Here is a 20,230-nt window from a genome sequence, read left to right as displayed (position 1 = left end):
TGAAGCTGAGAAGGTCGATGGTTTTGAGATATTAGAAACTGTTTGCTCTATTTCCGAGCCACAGGTATCGAAGTTAGAACTAAAACCATTCCATCTCACCTTAAATATGAATTTCTTGATGATAATGAGGATTTTCCTGTGATCGTTAATGCTGCACTCGACGATAGCCAGCTTTCTAAGCTTCTGACCGTGCTCCGTATGCACAAAAAGGCAATCGGGTATAACATTGACGATCTCAAGGGCATTAGTCCTGACTTTTGTATGCATATAAATAATTTGGAAGCAGATCATCGCCCTCGCATCCAGCCGCAACGTCGTTTGAATCTTAATATGCAAGATGTGGTGAGAAAAGAGGTAGTGAAACTACTTAACGCGGGCATCATCTATCCCATTTCAGATTCTAAACGGGTGAGCCCGGTGCAAGTCGTTCCCAAGAAGGGGGGGACAACGGTTGTTAAGAATGATAAGGATGAGCTTATCCCCACTCGTGTTGTTACAGGTTGGCGTATGTGTATAGATTATCGAATGTTAAATACGGCCACCTTGAAAGATCACTTTCCCCTCCCCTTTATTGACCAAATGCTAGAAGGATTAGCAAAACACAACTTTTTCTGTTATTTGGATGGATATTCAGGTTTCTTTCAGATTCCCATTCACCCAAACAACCAGGAGAAGACGACGTTCACTTGTCCTTATGGAACTTTTGCATACCGCAGAATGCCGTTTGGTTTGTGCAACGCCCCTGCTACATTTCAAAGGTGTATGATGGCCATTTTTTCTGACTTCATCGAGGATATCATGGAGGTATTTATGGATGATTTTAGTATTTATGGTTCTGACTTTGATGTATGTTTGCATAATCATTCTAAAGTGCTTAAACGTTGTTCTGAAGTGAATTTGGTATTGAATTGGGAAAAGTGCCACTTTATGGTCAATGAAGGAGTGGTACTTGGTCATCTTATTTCTGAGCGTGGCATCCAAGTTGACCGAGCAAAAATTGAGGTAATTGAGAAACTTCCCCCTCCCGTGAATGTCAAGGGAGTGAGGAGTTTTCTTGGTCATGCGGGTTTCTATCGCCGTTTCATAAAAGATTTCTCTAAAATTGCGAAACCCCTCACTCAATTATTGCTCAAGGATGCCACATTTGAGTTCACTGATGCTTGTTTGGAGTCTTTTGACAGGATTAAGAAAGCATTGATAACTGCTCCAATCATTCAGCCTCCGGATTGGGATTTGCCGTTCGAAATTATGTGTGATGCGAGTGATTATGCTGTTGGAGCAGTGGTTGGCCAAAGAAAGAACAAGGTGTTGCATTCCATCTATTATGCGAGCAAAACCTTGGATGGAGCTCAGATGAATTATGCTACTACTGAAAAAGAGCTCCTTGCGGTTGTTTATGCTCTTGACAAATTTCGGACGTATCTTGTTGCTTCGAAAGTCATTATACACACTGATCATGCCGCTTTGAAGTATTTGTTGGCCAAGAAAGAGGCCAAACCGAGACTTATTCGATGGATTCTTCTTCTCCAGGAGTTTGATTTGGAGATTCGGGATAAGAAGGGTGCTGAGAATGTTGTTGCAGATCATCTCTCTCGGTTGAAATTTCAATCTAGCACAGACGGGCCTATCAATGATTCGTTTCCTGACGATCATATATTCTATGTGTTTACTCAATCCCCATGGTATGCGGACTTTGCAAACTATTGTGTTGGTGGCTCCCATCCTCCGGAGTTGACATATCAACAACGTAAGAGATTCTACCATGATGCTAAGCGGTATTTTTGGGATGATCCACATTTGTATCAGAAGTGTGCCGATGGTATATTTCGTAGGTGTGTAGCGGATGGGGATACCCACGGGGTTCTTAAGCATTGCCACAGTTTACCTTCTAGTGGTCATCTTGGCGCTATTCCGACCGCCCATCGAACTCTTCAAAGTGGTTTCTATTGGCCTTCTATATTCAATGATGCTCGTTTCTTTTGCAATGCATGTGACGAATGTCAACGAACGGGCAACATTTCGAAAAGGCAAGAGCTACCACAGACAGGAATTCTTGAGGTTGAGCCATTTGATGTATGGGGCATTGATTTTATGGGAACATTCCCTTCTTCATGTGGGAATCGGTACATATTGGTTGCCGTTGATTATGTTACAAAGTGGGTGGAAGCTATTGCATCGCCAACCAACGACTCTAACGTCGTAAAGAAGCTTTTCAAGAAAATCATCTTTCCGCGCTTCGGAGTCCCAAGGGTCGTTATTAGTGATTGGGGGCTCTCATTTTCATCAACGACTTTTAAGGCTCTTCTAAAGAAGCGCGGAGTTACTCAAAAGGTTGGCATGGCTTATCATCCTCAAACGAGTGGCCAAGTTGAAGTTTCTAATCGACAGATCAAGAGAATTCTCGAAAAAGTGGTCAACAAGTCTCGAAAAGATTGGTCGTTGAAGTTGGATGACACATTGTGGGCGTTACGCACGGCCTACAAGACTCCATTGGGGACAACTCCGTATAGGTTGGTGTATGGCAAAGCTTGTCATTTATCAGTTGAAATGGAATATCTCTCTAATTGGGCCGTCAAGGAGATCAATATGGATTTAGAAGCGGCCGGTGAAGCGAGACTTCTTCAATTGAATGAGCTAGATGAACTTCAGTTTGAAGCTTACGAGAATCATAGTCTCTATAAGGAGCAAACCAAGAAGTTTCATGACAAGATGATCCAAAAACGAGAGTTCAATGTCGGTGATAAGGTCTTGCTTTACAATTCACGATTACGGCTTTTTCCAGGAAAGCTTAAGTCTAGATGGTCCGGGCCTTTTACTATCACCGACATCAAGGAACATGGAGCTATTGAGGTTGCTAGTGAAAATGGCACCAAGTTCAAAGTGAACGGGCAGCGTTTGAAGCTATACACTGAAGGAGCGTTTATCGGAAAATTGGAGACGATCTACCTCTCCGATCCACCCATCGACGCTTGATTTTTGAGATTTGGAGTCAAGCTAATGACTTAAAACGAGCGCTTATCGGGAGGCAACCCGATTTCTAACTCTTCCTCATTTTTTTATTCTATTTCTATTTCAATTTTTTTTTCTATTTTAATTTATTATTTTTCATTTGGTTAATTTATTTAGAAACAAAACAAAAGCACAAAAATATTTTATTTTCGAGTTCACTTGAATCCATTTTATTTATTTATTTTTAGATTAGTTTTTCGTTAATCGTATTTATTTATTTTTATTTATTATTTTGTGTGTTTAATTTTCACTAACGATTCTAACTTTGAGTTTAGTGGTGCTTGAATTATTATTTTTTTCCAGAATTATAGGTGCAAGATCAATGTCCATTCCGAAAATCCGATGCATCGACAAGTTTCGCAAGCCAGCACTTGCCCAGCGAGTTAGCTGGTCGCTGCTCCTTCATCCGCGCTTAATCCAGCGCCCAGCCAGCTACGTCGCTAGCCGTTCTCCCCTCGCAACTCAGCCCTCTACCTTGCCCGCTGGCGAACCAGCGATGTCGCTGGATTTCCCGCCCCACCTGATTCAAAATAAAAATAAAAATACAAAGTCAGCCACCTGCACGTAAATCTTGCCAAACCAACCACCATCCCTCGAACAATCTCTCTCTCACCACCGTACCTCCTGACAGTCCTCCTGCACCAACCGCCGCCGCCACCTGCACCACCGGAGGACGGCGACGCACCAGACAAACCCAACCGTTCTCCCCGCGCTGCACTACCCCTGCGCACCCTCAAACACCATGATATGAGAACAATATTGGTTAAGAAATTTCAATAAACAAAATTAGTTTGCTGTTGTTTAACTTTTGGCGGGAAAAGTTGTTAGCCACTTTTGTTTGTTAGTTCCCTTAAAATGAGGAAGTTGGTTAGAGTGTGTTAGCTGATTCATTATGACAGCTATATATTAACAAACTTGTAATTGTATTTGGTAATTCAATGAATACAAACAACTTCGTCTCTCTCTCTCTCTCTCTCTCTCTCTCTCTCTCTCTCTCTCTCTCTCTCTCTCCCTCTAATGATCTTCTTCTGAATCCCTCGTCTCTTTCTCTTTCTGTAATTCCTTCTTCTTCTTCATTCTGAGTTCAAACTGATCACCATCAAAGGGCAGCTGAAGCTCCCTTATCATTGGTATCAGAGCCAATCTGCTGCTCGAATCTCAGCACAACTGGTACTGATTAATACTGGCGACTAGGAGAAAAGCAGCTATGGAGGAGCAGTTCAAAATCTGGAAAAACGCCTGGAAGAACAAAGCTCAAAGTTAGAGGATCAAAACAAAAGGATTGATCAGAAGTTCGAGGAGATGATGAAACTCATGCAAAGTTTCAAGGATTCAGCAAACAGTGAGGAGAATTCATTTTCTAGCTCGAAGTTTCATTCTCCTAAGCCTTTAGGTATGAATCCAAAACTGAGTTTTCCTAAATTCGATGGCACTAATCCTAGAATCTGGGTTAAAAAATGTTACAAGTATTTCTCATTGTGTAAAATACCTGATGAACAAAGAGTAGATTTGGCCTCTCTTAACATGACTGAAACGGCAGAAGGTTGGATGATGAATTATCTGGCAGTCAGAAAAAGTGTGATTGTAGACTGGAATGATTTTATAGCTGACTTCTATGTTAGATTCAGGGACAATTCTGCTCATAATGTGGTTGAAAAATTCAATAAACTGCAACAAACAGGTGCACTTGAGGATTACATTGATGAGTTTGAGAATTTAAGATCCAATATGATGATGAATAATCATGTATTGCCTGAAGCATATATTTTAGAAACTTTTGTTGGAGGATTGAAATCAGCTGTTAAGCCATTTGTTAAGGCTTTTAAACCTGACTGTATTGGTGAAGCTATAGATTTATCCAGATTGCAGGAGGAAAACGTGTTGATCAATGCACCTAAACCTACCTACAAACAGCCAGTTTATAACCCAAAACCCCTTCAACCAGTACCCATATTAGCCAGCTCCAAACCCCCACTTTTGCCAACTCCACAAACTAAACCAAACACCACCCTCACCTTGAAAAAATACCCTCAACAAAGAACTAGGAACTTTAAATACATCCCTGCAGATGTTAGGCAAGAGAAAATTGCAAAAGGCTTGTGCTACTATTGTGATTCTCCTTATGACAGAAACCATAAGTGTCAGTTTAGGGAACCACAATTGTTCACTGTAGAAATTCCAGGAGATGTTGAGGAATTGAGTGATGTAGAGGAATTGGATGTGGGAGAAAAGGATGTCAATGAGCCACAGATTTCCATGAGTGCCCTATCTGGTAGCCAAGGGTTTAGCACCATGAGAGTAAGGGGGTTAGTGAAGGGAAAAGCCATTCAAATTTTGATTGATTCAGGAAGCACACACAATTTTGTAAACTTGAATGTTGCTCAGAAGTTAGGGTGTGTGGTTGAAAAGATACCCCCTCAAGCCATAACTGTAGCTGATGGCAACCATTTGGCATGCCAACACATCTGCAAAGGTTTTTCTTGGACTATGCAGGATATTGTGTTTGAAACTGATGTCCTCCTTATTCCACTTGGGAGTTGTGACATGGTGTTAGGAATACAATGGCTAAGCTTGCTTGGTGCCATTTCTTGGGATTTTAAACAATTACAGATGGAGTTTACTTGGCAAGGCAAGCAGATTCTGTTGAAGGGAATTCCTAGCAAAAGAATGAAGGTGATAGAAGGTGAACCTTCTTCCAAACTATTCTCTACAGCAGCCCATTTGTGTCTCATACAAGTACAAGATTCCAGTTGTGGGAATTTGGAAGCTTCTGGTACACATTCTCAAGCTGATTCTGGTACTTGGGAAGAGTTAGAAGAGCTTAAAGTAACTTATAAGTGTGTGTTTGAGGATCCTGTTGACTTACCTCCATTAAGAGGGGTGTTTGATCATTCCATTCCACTCTTACCAGAGGCAAATCCAGTCAATATCAGACCTTACAGATACCCACTCAAGCAAAGAGATGTCATAGAGCAGTTGGTACAAGAAATGTTGGATAGGGGAATTATACAGAATAGTGCATCTCCATTTGCTTCACCAGTTGTTTTGGTAGGCAAAAAAGATGGGAACATGGAGGTTGTGTGTGGATTATAGAGAACTCAATAACAGGACAGTCAAAAACAAATTTCCCATTCCTGTTATTGATGAATTATTAGATGAATTGTCAGGTGCCACTGTGTTTTCTAAGTTGGATCTAAGGGCTGGGTATCATCAGATGAGAGTTCAACCTTCAGACATCTACAAAAACGCTTTTAAAAATCATACAGGGCATTATGAGTTTTTGGTGATGCCATTTGGCCTCACTAATGCTCCTGCATCTTTTCAGAACTGGATGAATCAGGTGTTCAAGCCTTTACACAGAAAATGTGTTTTGGTGTTTTTTGATGATATATTGGTTTACAGCAGAACCATTGATGATCATTGGTCCCATCTTGCTGCAGTTTTTGAATTGATGAAGGACAACCAGATGTTTGCTAAACTCAGCAAGTGTGTGTTTGCTACAGATAAGGTGGAATACCTAGGTCATTATATTTCTGCTGTGGGTGTACAAACAGATCCACAAAAGATCCATGCAGTGCAAAGTTGGCCAGTTCCTGCTACTGTAAAAGAACTTAGGGGATTCTTGGGTTTGGCTGGATATTACAGGAAGTTTGTAAAGGGGTATGCTATGATCAGTAAACCATTGACAGACCAGTTGAAGAAGAACAGTTTCCAGTGGTGTGATCAAGCACAGGTGGCTTTTGAAGTTCTCAAAACTGCCTTGGTGACAGCTCCAGTTTTAGCTGTACCTAATTTTGATAAACAATTCATAGTAGAAACTGATGCATCACAGAAGGGAATTGGTGCTGTTCTTATGCAAGATGGTCACCCCCTAGCTTACATTAGCAGATCCCTAGGGCCAAAATGGCAGAAGTTATCAGTATATGAGAAAGAACTGCTGGCAATTGTTTTTGCAGTTCAAAAATGGGAACAATACCTCATGGGCAGCCATTTCTTGATCAGAACAGATCAGAAGAGCCTTAAATGGCTGCTACAACAAAAAATCTCTACACCATTCCAACAGTTCTGGCTTTCCAAATTAATGGGCTTTGACTATGAGATACAGTACAAGAATGGGAAAGAAAACATTGCTGCTGATGCTCTCTCTAGGGTGCAAGGGTCTGAAGTGTTACTGATGGCATTATCTGTAGTGGATTCTAACTTGTCTTCTTTAATATTGGCTAGCTATCAGTTGGATGAAACTCTCAAAGCAGTCTTACAATCTCTCACTGAAGGACAAGTAGTGGAAGGATTTCAGTTACAGAATGGTCTTCTTAGGAAGAACAACAGAATTTTGGTGGGTCATGATGTTGATCTTAGAAATAAAATCATCAGTTGGCAACATGCATCACCTGAGAGTGGCCATGGGGGAAGGGAACTCACCATTCACAGAATCAAAGCAATTTTCAGTTGGAAAGGGTTGACCAAAGATGTGAGACAATTTGTGAGAAATTGTGTGACTTGTCAAGCTTCAAAATATGACACTTCTGCATACCCAGGGTTGCTTCAGCCATTACCTATTCCTGAAGAAGTTTGGCTTGATGTCTCTATGGACTTCATTACTGGACTACCAAAATCAGGTGGCAAGGAAGTGATTTTTGTGGTTGTGGATAGATTGAGCAAATATGCTCATTTCATGGCTCTTACACACCCATACACTGCTGTAACAGTTGCACAATGCTACTTGGACAATGTGTTCAAGCATCATGGTTGGCCAAGATCAATTGTGAGTGATAGGGATTCTATTTTCCTAAGCAATTTCTGGAAAAGTTTATTTTCTTTACATGGAACTGAGTTCTTGTTATCTAGTGCATACCACCCACAAACAGATGGGCAAACTGAGGTAGTAAACAGGTGTGTGGAGAATTATTTGAGATGTATGACTGGTGAGCATCCCACTGACTGGCATATGTGGCTTCCTATGGCTGAGTGGTGGTATAATACCCACTTTCACACTTCCAGCCAGATCACCCCTTATGAAGTGGTGTACAATCAGCCCCCACCCCTTCACTTACCCTATTTACCACAGGAGTCTTCCAATGATGAGGTGGATAGGAGCATGCTAAGAAGAGAAGCTATGATTGATACACTCAAGTTTCACTTAACTAAGGCTCAAGAAAGAATGAAGGTGCAGGCTGATAAACATAGAACAGAAAGGTTGTTTGCAGTTGGTGATTGGGTATGGCTCAAACTTCAGGCCTATAGGCAACAGACAGTCCAAAGGAGGTCCAATCAGAAGTTGGCACATCAGTACTATGGTCCCTTTAAAGTTCTTGCTGTCATTGGTAAGGTAGCTTACAAACTCTAGTTACCTCATGATGCTAAGATCCATGATACTTTCCATGTTTCTCAACTCAAGAAATTCAGAGGTTCTCTTCCTATTGTGGCTCATATTCCTGAATGGTTTCATGGCATTGATTTGACTAAAAACCCCTTGCTGCAGTTCTTTAGACAAGGGTGATCAAGTTCCAGAATGCACCTCAAGTTCAATATTTGGTTCATTGGCAAGGTTTTGCAGCTCATGAAGCTACTTGGGAAATTGCTTCTGAATTCGAAGAGAAGTTTCCCTCTTTTTTTCTTCAGACTTGAGGACAAGTCAGTTAAGGGGGAGAGCTATGATATGGGAACAATATTGGTTAAGAAATTTCAATAAACAAAATTAGTTTGCTGTTGTTTAACTTTTGGCGGGAAAAGTTGTTAGCCACTTTTGTTTGTTAGTTCCCTTAAAATGAGGAAGTTGGTTAGAGTTTGTTAGCTGATTCATTATGACAACTATATATTAACAAACTTGTAATTGTATTTGGTCATTCAATGAATACAAACAACTTCGTCTCTCTCTCTCTCTCTCTCTCTCTCTCTCTCTCTCTCTCTCTCTCTCTCTCTCTCCCCCTCTAATGATCTTCTTCTGAATCCCTCGTCTCTTTCTCTTTCTGTAATTCCTTCTTCTTCTTCATTCTGAGTTCAAACTGATCACCATCAAAGGGCAGCTGGAGCTCCCTTATCACACCAGCCCGCCATTCGCCCAGTCAACCCACACGAACCACCAGCACCGACCACCCTTTCCTCGCCTACCTGCACCAACCGCCGGCCGCCTGTACTACGGTGGTCGGCGCACAACTCCATCCCACCACCTTCCCTCCTCTTCACCAACACCATTATCTTGTTCATGAATTTTAAAACCCTAACTTTTAAAATCAATTTGGGGTTTTTTGATTCTTTGTGGGCATTGATAAATTGTGTAGTATTGTGGCTTGTTTGTGGAATTCACGTGCTTTCGTAACCAAATTCTAGTCTTTTTGGTGCAAAAGGTATTAAAATTTCAAATTTTCTAAAAGTTTATTCACTTGGCTCATATTTTGAAAAGGAAATTGGAATTTTGATGTCAATGTTGATTGTTGAATCGAATGGTTATCGTTGTTGGTGAATATTGATTGAATTGATTGGTTGAAATTGTTTGGCGTTAGTTGGTTGTTGAGTTTGAATTATTGGCATTGGAGGATTATTGTTATTGTTGAGTTGTTTGTTGGGATTGATCGTTGAATATTGAATTGTGCGTCGATTTGGTTGATTGGAGACTTGGAGTACTTTGAATTGTGGTTGTTGCATCATGAGAACAACTAAACCAACTAGCTCTCACCCAAAATCCATTGCACCCCCACTTGCTCCTACAAATTCCATTGCAAAGAAGCGTAATCCTACCCGCAAAGCAAGAGCCAAGCCACCACCAAAGAAATCCACCAAAGCACCATCTAAAGCCACTCCATCCACTACACACAAACAACCCCCCACCCCACCATCACCTTCTACGTGTCCCAAATATCCATGGTTGAGTGACACTCAACAAGAGACTTTCTTAGCCTTGCAAGGTCGGAGCATCATGCCCACTCTTCGTTATTCGGCCAAGCATGCTAAAGCCATAGGGATAGATGATTGCTTGCAAGGTCTTGCACGCAAATATGGATGGTCCAAGGTTCTCAATTTGAAAGTCGAGGCTTATCCGGAATTGGTGATTGAATTTCTTGCTTCGATTGAGGTTGTTTCGGAGACAGGTGACATATCTTTTTACCTTGATGGGGTGGAAAGAACTATGACTTCGACGGAGGTCAATGAGCTTTTTGGATGGCCATGTGATGGGCCCATCGGTCCTATGGAGTTCGAGTCATTCGACGGAGACAAAAATGGGCATCAATTCTTTTCAAAGGCCTTTTGGAAGGAGGTAACGGGTCGGGATGATTGGAGAGTTGGTCTTTCAAAGGCTTTCTCCTTTGTGAATCCGGCTATTCGTCTTTGGCATCGGATTATGACACAGGTGCTTTATGCAAGGAAAGATCTGGGTAATCTCACAACCAAAGAGTTCAAGATGCTATGGTGGTTTGTGCATGGTGACAAGGACAAAATGGGTCAACTTGACTTTGGGAAGTTCCTCATTGATGCGTTCATTTGAGAGCGCCAAAAGAAGAAGAAAAGCATCACTATAGGGAGTTTTGTCACTCTCTTTGCCGAGCATGTCGGAGTCCCCTTGTCTTCTTTTGCAACTTTGAAAAACATGGCTCCCCTTACTCATCAAAGGTTGGAATAATTTGACTAGTTATCGGCATGTGGAACTCGCACATATATGTGGTATATAAAAGGGGCAACGGAGGGCGCATGCAAGGTCCCTTATTCACTCCTCCCTGATCCCGCTACACGGTTGAGTTTGCCTAATGCTTTGTTGTTCACCCCTATTACCAACAAAACGGCCACTATGCAAGCAAGCGTCGATCTCCGACAACATGATACCACTACTTCGGCGCATGAGCCCTCATATCCACCTGAGGTGCATGATCTTGCGACCCCGAGCTCTGCCCCAGTCACCATGGAAGCGTTCCGAACGCTCCTAGATTGCTTTACTTAGTTCTCCAAGGATATCAAGGCTAGCTTTGATGGCCTTGACAAGAAGGTTGAGGCAATGGGCATGGAGATTGGCTCTTTGCGTCGTCAGTTCGAAGCTTCTGGCCACACCGCTTCTACTGTCGACAGTCCTACCGAGTCTTACTCGGCCGACGAGGCTCATCACGAGTGAGCACTTTCCATCTCTCTCCCTTGTTTGAGTTATATTGTTGCTATTTTCACAGTGAGGGCACTGTGTTTTGTTTAGCTTGGGGGAGGGATATCTATCTTTATTGCTTTCTAGTATAGTTTTATTGCTTTTTTAGGTGTTGTACGCTTTGTACCATCCATTAGGGGTGGGAGTTTACGTGCAACGAAAAAAAAGTACTGCTTTCCTAGTGTTATTGTTCAATTTAGTTGCATTTTTACTTGCATTCATATGTCTTTATACCCTGCATTGTGCAATTGACTTTCAAACTATGTTCGGGCTTTATTTGACTCTCTTGAGCTTCTTTTGAACTTAGTTATGATTCTGAAATTCAGTCGGTCATGCTATACATTGATAACTGCTTGGCATTGTGTGAGCCAATTGAATGGTATGCGGTAAGATGTTGGTCTCGTGTCAAGAATAGCTAGCCAATTATCTTGTTGGTCACCTTACTATGTGTTTGTGTGATTGATGTGACTTGTTATCGTATGATTTTGGCTTGAGATTCATTAGTAGTTTAGTTGCAACTCACGCATGCCGCGTATGACAGAGGCCATTCTCTTAGGAAGCATTCAGACGAATTAAGAAACATCAGTTCCTGCCTTTCATACCCATGTTGTAGCCTTGTCCTTTTATTGTTTTAACTCCACAAAATTGAGCCCTATTAGCTCCGTTGGTTACTTGTCCCGAGTCTAGCTTGGGGGAGCTTCGGTGTTCGTAATGGTTTCATTGATGTTGATTGATTGGCACACTAAGACAATAGTTCGTGGTTCGAGGCTATGTTTGGATTTGTGGTTCGGAAATGGTGTATATTAATATTGGCACCCAAGCTTGTAACACTTAGCATTAGATTTATTTATGTACTTTCGATTTCATTATCTAGTTTCATTTTCATACCAAAATAAATAAATAAATTAAAAAAAAAAGAAAAAAAGAAAAAAAAAATAGAAAGAAAAAAAAAAGAAAAAAAAGAGAGAAAAAGCAAAGAAAAATCAAAAAAATATGTTTTTCGTTTTTGTATGTAGTCTGAAAGCAAGGAAAGGGGATTGAACAAAGATCATTGACATTATATTATGTTTTTCCCCTTGGTTATAACTTGGTTGATTGTTCGGGTTTCATGGTTCGATGGAGTTGGATTTCCGGCATTATCACGGCGACGCATATAGTTCACATTTGCTCCCCAAGTTGGACCTTACTCTCACTTTTTCCCAAATTATACCCTACCCTTCCTTTTTCACCTAGCCCCATTACAAGCTTATTATAAAGACCTCTTGATCGGCATACTTGTTTTGTGATTGAATGAAAATCGTTTCTTGCTATTGTCATCTTACCCCATGTTGCATCATATATTTATATTCTACAAGCACTAGTAGAAAAAACCTCAAGTGCTTTGAATCAAGTGCTTGGGTTTTGTTATTAACCCAAGCACTTAATTGCACATTTTACAAGTGCTTGGGTTTTACTATTTACCCCAAGCACTTAATTGCACATTTTACAAGTGCTTGGGTTTTTATATTTACCCCAAGCACTTGGACCTTCTTCTTAGGTTAATTATTCGGTGAAACTTCCCTTTTAAAACTTTTCATGAAACTTTTTTTAAAAATATTTTTCGCAAAACAAAACCCTGCACTTCTCTCCTCTACCCACCACTACCCACGCCAAACTCTCACCACCGTCGTTGCTGCCATCGCCTCTCCTCCCGTGTCCCATCTTATCTTCTCTTCTGCGTGCCATCTTTTCTTCTCTCCTCTCCTATCTTCTCTCCTCTCTAGCAGCCAAGTCGCCGATTTGTGTACCGCTTAGTACCTCCATCGCCTCCTCTCCTGGGGCAAAGAATCGCGCTCGCCGCCACTATCGTCGACTTGCCTCCTACTGGAAACCGCTAAGAGGTTAGCTCATACACCTTTCTGCTGGAAAATCAAATTTCTTTTTTGCCCCAATCAAATTTCTATTGTCAATCCTCGCGAACTAAAACGAAATTCATCTATTCAGGCTCAAAGGTTAGGTTTTTTAATATAATCGAATTGACTCGTTTCTTTTTCGTATGTTAATGTGTTTATAGCATTATTTTATAAGAATTGATGATTAGCTGTTGGTAGATTTTACTGTAATTGATGCGATATGAATTAATTTCGAGGTTAATTAGGGTTCAAGGACGATCCTAGGACAAAAAATTCAGAAAGATGAATTTGGTGTTCTAAATAGTATAATCTGATTTGAAGAGCTTATTAAATGAAAGAGAGTATAATCTGCTTTGTGAAATGCGAATTCAGAGAGGCTATGGTTTGGGTGTTATATCCTTCCTGCTGGTAATGGTAGTTTTAATGGTAGGAGGAGGACTAATTAATTTGGTTCTGGTGATGGCAATCAAGTTGATGTGCATACATCATCCTGGCTGTTTACATAATTACATGCTTTTCTGAAAACAACGATGATGATGATTTATTGATTATGCACACATTGTTCGGGCCTTAGTTGAACTGTTCTCTGGTTGTTTCACATGGCAAATTGGCAATAGTTGCTAAGATGAAACATTGGGGCTAATGACCGAGCCACTTTTGACTTTTTTGTTTTGTTTTATTTTTACTGCTAATTTCCTTTCTCATTCTTTGTATTTAGAGCTTGCAAGTCCCATTCTCGGATACCAAGTGTTGTGAGTCCTGACTATATACGCCAGTCATTTAGCTTCTGGTCTCTTACTCAATCATGTATTGCAACTTACAAGCACAGAACAAATTCGTTTATGATGGATGGCTAGGTAATGATCTAAGCCTTTCTGATCCTTTCCTCAATTAGTATCATGAGATTAAGGAAGAAAATGTTCCTAAATATACACCGCTCTTTATTTGTTTTTGTACTCCTGCTATACAGCTAAACATAAATTAATTCTCAGGATGTACCTTTCCGAGATGTCGTGGCTTATGTGAAGAAGATATATTTAATTGGGTCTTGCTGAGTTCATCCTTCAACCATTAAATGTAATATTTAATTGGGTCTTGTAGGGTGCAATTGGGGTTGTGTTTGGTGTTGCTAGTTTGGTGCACTTAGTTTGTTTGGATTTTGTTTTTGTCCTGTAGTTTTCAAGGGTCATGTGTTGTTTGCTTTTGTCTGCAAGGAGTTGTTGTGAGCACTGTTGTTGCTGGCGTTGGGTCTATTTATGCATGTTGTTGAGCTCTTGATGTTGTATTTTATGTGGCAGTTGTTGTATCTAGGCGTGTTGATTTTCTGGAGTGTTTCGGTCAGTAGGATAATACTATGTTTTGTATGTTAATTCCCTTTTTGCCTAGTAAATATTGAAACTTAGATTATACCTGATGTGGGTAAAAATACCCCACCTACGTGGCATCAACGTCACGCGACACGTGGCTCCAGATCACTGGTCAGCCGCATATCTTGGCTGCCACCCAAGAATCAGCCTATGCTGATGAAAGAGTCCCTTTTGAGGCCCATGGCCCATAAGGAATGTTGTGATAGTGACACATGTCATTATCTAATAAACTAGCCAATCATGTGACATGATTCTAGGGTTTTCCCCTAAAAGGGGGAGACTATAAATACCTCCAATTCCCAAGAAATGGACACACAATTCTAGATAGAGAAACATTCTACTACTTACCTTTAATGCTTTCTGTTCATTAATTACATCTTCCTAAAAACCCGTGTCTTACTTAAGCATCGGAGGGAATATTCCTTCGGGAATATTCTTGTTTTGTAGGTACGCCGCCGACGTGGACTGGACTCGACACTACGTGGAACCTGATACCTCCTCGTCATCATACAAAGGAAAAACTCCCACAACATTTGGCGCCGTCTGTGGGGAGGTAAGGTAACATGGTAGATGTCCAGCACTTCGGATACGTGCCCATCAGTCGAAACGAAAACGAAGAAACCGCGATCAATGGTGATCATCCTCCTCGGGGGAGGGACGACAGAAGCCACCAGTCTGTAGGGCAGGACGGTCGTCCTGAACCTCCTCCTGAGTCACAACCTGAGCAGGTTCAAGTGGAAGATGAGACGGGTCAACCTTTGTTTCCTCCAGGAGGCCACTTGAGGGCTGACGCCGACACAGTTATGGAAGAGAACCCAGACTTGCCGGTGTCTGCTGGGCAGCTCAAAGATATCCTGGCTGGATTCAAAGCACAGATGGACACCCTGCAAGATTAGATCAAGATTATCCGTTCTCAGTCTTAGGGGACGGGAATTCCGTTCTTTAATGGACTCACTCGGTCTAATGTCTAGCGGCAAGACCAAGCACGAAATGACGATCATGACAGACGCTTTTACAAAACAAGAACTTCCTTCCAGCCCATAGCTCCGCGTCGGATCCTGCCAACTTCCCGGCCTAAACCTGGACCGTCCCGAAGAGTACCGATCATTCAGCTAGATAGGCTCCAAGAAACTGAGTTGTCAGATACAGGTTCCACTCCTGTCATGCAAGATTCACCCCTCGATGCCCCTTCGCGTCGTCTCACCAGGACTCATGTCAGCCGCGCGGACAGCGAGCGGCGTAGAACATCCCAGAATAGAAGGCAGGATCCAATATGCCATATTCAACAAGGGGTAGCCGGCATCATCCTCGATTACACCACCCCATTCTGTGCTGATATCATGAATGCTCCCAAGGAGCCTAAAGTAAGACCACCTGCTATTGACGCCTATGATGGCACGTCTGATCCTGATGTACACCTCTTGGCCTATCGGCATCATATGTATGTCCAGGGGACTACTGATGCAACCTGGTGCAAATACTTCCCGTCCACTCTGAAAGGGGTTGCCTCCAAATGGTTCGAGAAGTTGCCTGCGGAAACGATCAACACATATGCCGAATTGGAGATGTTATTTTCAGCAAGATTTATGGCTTATAAAGAAGAGAAAAAGACGAGCAAGCATTTGGGTCGAATCCAGCAAGGAAAAGATGAATCTTTGCGAAGCTATGTTCGACGTTTCAATTTGGAATCAGGACAGATTCCAGACCTGCCTGACGGGGTGGCGTTTGATAATTTCTTGAGGGGACTTAAGAAGGGGTCTTTTAAGTTCGATTTGGTGAAGAAAAGTGTGAGAACTATGGCCGACGCTCTGGATGAGGCCGAGTCCTTTATTCATGCCACTGAAATCTGCTCCGTCCCCAAAAATTCTAAGGGAACGGAGGCCACAGATCACCCTCAGCGCAAGGATAAGTCAGACAAAAAGACCAGCCGTCCGAATGGGACATGGGCCATTGAAAAGAAAGGATATCAGACAGACCGCTCCCAAGGGCAGAAGAGAGGACGTGTTAGGTTATGATACATATGACAATTCATAAATCATGCGGAAAAACCATAAACCCAGGAAAACATATTATTTACACATAATCATTTAGCATAGATTAGATGCATACTCTTTGTTGCGTGCCTTCCCTAGCTGCGCCCGAACCGAACAAGAACAAGTCTTTAGGACTCCAAGTGTCGTCCCTCCGTAGATAGTCCACAGCACGTCCGGATCCGCCTTAAGATTGACCAACTAGAATCGCCCTTAAGGTACTATTATTTTCGGCACTTTATAGGCAAATGTGTGACTGAATTTTTTTCTCAAAAACTCACTTTGAATACTTTGAAACTTGTGTTATAAATTGTGAGCCCTAGCCTCATATTTATAGCGGTATGGAAAGGGAATCGAAATCCTATTCAGATACAAATTAATCAAACCTAGAATCCTACAAGAACTCTAATTTAATTAATTTATCAAATAGAATTAGGAATTTAATCATTAACCGAACTCTGCATGTTTTAGGAAACGTGCACGAACACAAACTCTTGCTCACACACGCACGGCAGCCACGATGGGCCCCATGCGTGCGCGCGAGCAGCAGCCCACTCAGCGCCCGCGCGCGCTGCGCGCTGCGCGTGCTGTGCGCGCTGTGCGCGCTGCGCGCTGCGCGCAGCCTGCTGGGCCTGGCCTTGCGCTGGGCCTGGCGTTGCTGTTTGTGCGGCGCGCTTGGCTTGCTGGGCGATGGCCTGGCTTCGTGCTGGGCCTCGTCCGGCAGGCCTCGTCCGATGCTTATTCGTACGATGCGCTTCCGATTAAATTTTCCGATTCCGGAATTTATTTCCGATACGAACAATATTTAATATTTCCGATTCCGGAATTAATTTCCGTTTCGAACAAATATTTGATATTTCCGTTTCCGGAATTATTTTCCGATTCCGGTAATATTTCCGATTCTGACAATATTTCCGTTTCCGGCAATATTTCCGATTCTGGCAATATTTCCATTTCCGATAATATTTTCCGACACGTACCATGTTTCCGTTTCCGGCAACATCTACGACTTGGATAATATTTATATTTCCGATACGATCCATATTTCCGTTTCCGGCAATATCATCGTTTCCGGAGTATTCATTCCTTGCCTGTGACGATCTTAGCTCCCACTGAAACCAAGATCCGTCGGTTCCGAATATTCATAGATGGAGTATTTAATGCTATTAAATACTTGATCCGTTTACGTACTATTTGTGTGACCCTACGGGTTCAGTCAAGAGTAAGCTGTGGATTAATATCATTAATTCCACTTGAACTGAAGCGGCCTCTAGCTAGGCATTCAGCTCACTTGATCTCACTGAATTATTAACTTGTTAATTAATACTGAACCGCATTTATTAGACTTAACATAGAATGCATACTTGGACCAAGGGCATTATTTCCTTCAGTCTCCCACTTGTCCTTAGGGACAAGTGTGCATTTCCTAATTCCTTTGTCGCTCGATGCTTGCTCTTGAACATAAGGTAAGAGTTGTCATCCTTATTATGTCCAGAGGTGTTCCTCGGTTTCAGAGTTCAACTGATCAAATAAACAGATAATCATAGCCTATGATTCATCCGAGCACGGCCATGCATTTCACAGTTTCTAGCTCTCCGAGTGGCCTTGTACAACTTTTAAGCATCTCATCCCGATTTATGGGAGGACAATCCCAATCTTGCGATCTTGAGATTAGACTTCGTTTGATAGGTGATTACCTGAGCGTTGCCTTTATAGCCTCCTTTTACGGTGCGACGGTTGGTCAACGTCAAAGCAACCAGTTCTCAAACAAGTAATCTCAAATCACTCAGGTATTGAGGATTTAGTGTCTAATAATTTTAATGAAATTTACTTATGACAGATTTTCATCTCTTACAGTAAAGTTTCATAGGTCTTGTCCGATACTAGTCTTCCCAAAGTAAGTATCTATGCAAATGATTATGACATTGCCATGTCCACATAGTTCAAGAAACAGAACTACTAGTCATCTTGCATTCTAATCGTCTAACGTTTTCTATGCGTCCAATTTTATAGAAAACTCCGATTAGGGACCATTTTCAACCTTTGACATTCAAGTTCACTTGATAGATATTTCTTAGTCACAGGACTGGTCCTGACAGTCTATCTTGAATATATCGTCAAATTTGAAGGGACTCATCATTTAATACTAAACCAAGATTAAATGGAATATGAAAATACATTTCATATATGATAAATGTTCAACCCCAATGTTTTATAACCATGGGCCTCAAACCCATCTTCTAAAACAATTCATGGAATTCAAAGCTATGCTTGATTTCCAGTGCTACAATGTGAGTGTTGCTTCTCACTTGTTGCATAGGTTTAGTTATCATGCTTTGCCAATCTTAATATCCTTTTCATCGAATGTTCTTCGAGATATGATGATAAGATCTTTTCGAGTTTGTTTATTATGTGATCTAGTCTTTCTTACTTCGATGGTGGTTTTACTCACTTTGCAATGAAGAACCATCAAGTTAGCAGACGTTTTTCTTGCTTCAAGAGTGGTTCTACGCATTTTTCAATGAAGAACCATCAAGCCAGCAGATAGGTGATCTACCCAAGTTCAGTGAAGAACTTTAAACAACCCTGTTTTTTTTGCTTCTTAGGCAATAATTACTTTTACTTCAACTGTATAGGTTGCTAGTGATGCTTTGTTTGGATTTACCTATCCAAGCAGTTCATAGATATGTGGAAGACTCTCCAACTATATCTTAGAACATAGAAATTATTATTTTAATTTCCCACGCAACAACTCATGGTCTCCAATCCATGTTGCCATTTCAAAACACGATGCTCTATAGCTCGTCCTTATCAATGGTTAACTCCAAAGGGTCTTGCTTGATCCTTTGCCAGTGTTTATGCGTGTAGCATCAATATTTAGCATATCTTTATTTCCTTGAATCAAGAACTATTCCTATGTACCTTTTCAAGTACCATAAGTATTCTTGATCTCAATCTAGTTGATCTTTACTTAGATCAATAGAGATTGGTATATGTTCGTCATGGCTAAAGTCATACGATACGTTTTTGGCGATCCTCATATTATATCATACATGATAAATTCTTTTGCAGAATAATTCCCAATTGAATTCTATTCATGTAACTTTAGCTTATCTAGTTTCAGTAGATACTAAATTCAGCTAAATTCTTTGACATATAATATAGGTTAAGAATCTTATTTAGATCCTTTGATGTTTAACTTAGTAAATGCTTATACATAGTTCAAACATCCTTTACTTAGATTTATTCACATGGGTCGAATATCTCCAATGGAGATTTTCGTGTTTGATTTAGTAAATGCCATTACTTAATCCAAAACAATATCATAAGATCTTTGTAAATAGATCTTAATACCCAGTATGTACTAAGTTTCGCCATGGTCCATCATTGATGAATAATTTCAAATCTAAGTCATTAGCATTTGAATGTTATTTCACAATAGAGAGATATGTGTGTGATACACATAGGACCAATTAAGTTTTATGTACTCCCACTAAACCTCTTACACATCTATAAGAATCATGTATATTTTATGAAACTAAAATGCTTATTAGCTTCACTTAAAATACAGTTCCAATTCTCAATTGCTTGCTTAAATCTGTACTTAGATTTTATAAGCTAGCTTTCTCTTTCAAGCATTTATTTGGATCCACAAATCCTATGACATACCATGTACATAGTTTATTCCAACATTTGATTGAGGAATACGTTTTGTCATCCAATTGCTATATGTACCAATATGCAATCATTGCTTGAATTATAGACTTGAGCATTACGATTATGCATGAGGTTTCAACACAATTTACA

At 41.0% G+C, this 20,230-nt stretch overlaps 1 long non-coding RNA gene across 1 annotated transcript; it reads left to right on the top strand.

Annotated features, from left to right (window-relative positions):
- The first annotated feature begins 12,748 nt into the window (after nucleotides 1–12,748).
- LOC110798377 (uncharacterized) lies at nucleotides 12,749–14,362 on the top strand. The gene is made up of 3 exons (XR_008922533.1): nucleotides 12,749–13,125; nucleotides 13,745–13,883; nucleotides 14,019–14,362. It is a non-coding gene; the product is annotated as an uncharacterized lncRNA (long non-coding RNA).
- The last annotated feature ends 5,868 nt before the right edge of the window (nucleotides 14,363–20,230 follow it).

The sequence above is a fragment of the Spinacia oleracea genome, chromosome 6 (genome assembly GCF_020520425.1).
Source record: "Spinacia oleracea cultivar Varoflay chromosome 6, BTI_SOV_V1, whole genome shotgun sequence".
Classification (NCBI taxonomy): Eukaryota; Viridiplantae; Streptophyta; class Magnoliopsida; order Caryophyllales; family Amaranthaceae; genus Spinacia; species Spinacia oleracea.
The sequence above is the reverse complement of the archived record's forward strand: the minus strand, read 5'-3'. Positions and strand labels throughout refer to the sequence as shown.